Here is a 462-nt window from a genome sequence, read left to right as displayed (position 1 = left end):
CTGCTGCTGCTGGTACAGGTGCAGCAGCAGCAGCAACAGCAGCAGCAACTCTACCCTTCACCATACGCCGACGGCATGTGCTGCAGGCTGCGCGGCGGGGCGTTTTCTTTGAGGTTTCTCTTGCAGACTTGCTGCAGCAGCAGCAGCAGCAGCAGAGCGGTGCTGCTGCAGCAGCAGCAGCAGCAGCAGCAGCAGCAGGAGAAGAGAACAGCAGCAACAGCGAAGCTCTTGCTAACCTGCAGCGGCTGCTGCGGTTTGTACCGCCGAAGCAGCTGCTGCTGTCTTCTGGTGCAGCAAGGCCTCAGCAGCTGTTGCCTCCTGCTGCTGCTGCTGCTGTTGCTGCTGCTCTCGGTATCTGCAGCAACAAAAAAGCAGCAGCAGCAATCAACAGCAGCACAGCAGCAGCACTCGGCCGTGGTGCTGCCTCTCATGCCCCTGGTGGTGCTGTAACTCAAGGCTGGC

The sequence above is a fragment of the Eimeria mitis genome, genomic scaffold (genome assembly GCF_000499745.2).
Source record: "Eimeria mitis Houghton genomic scaffold, Emh_scaff4399, whole genome shotgun sequence".
Taxonomy (NCBI): domain Eukaryota; phylum Apicomplexa; class Conoidasida; order Eucoccidiorida; family Eimeriidae; genus Eimeria; species Eimeria mitis.
Note: the sequence above shows the minus strand (reverse complement) of the source record.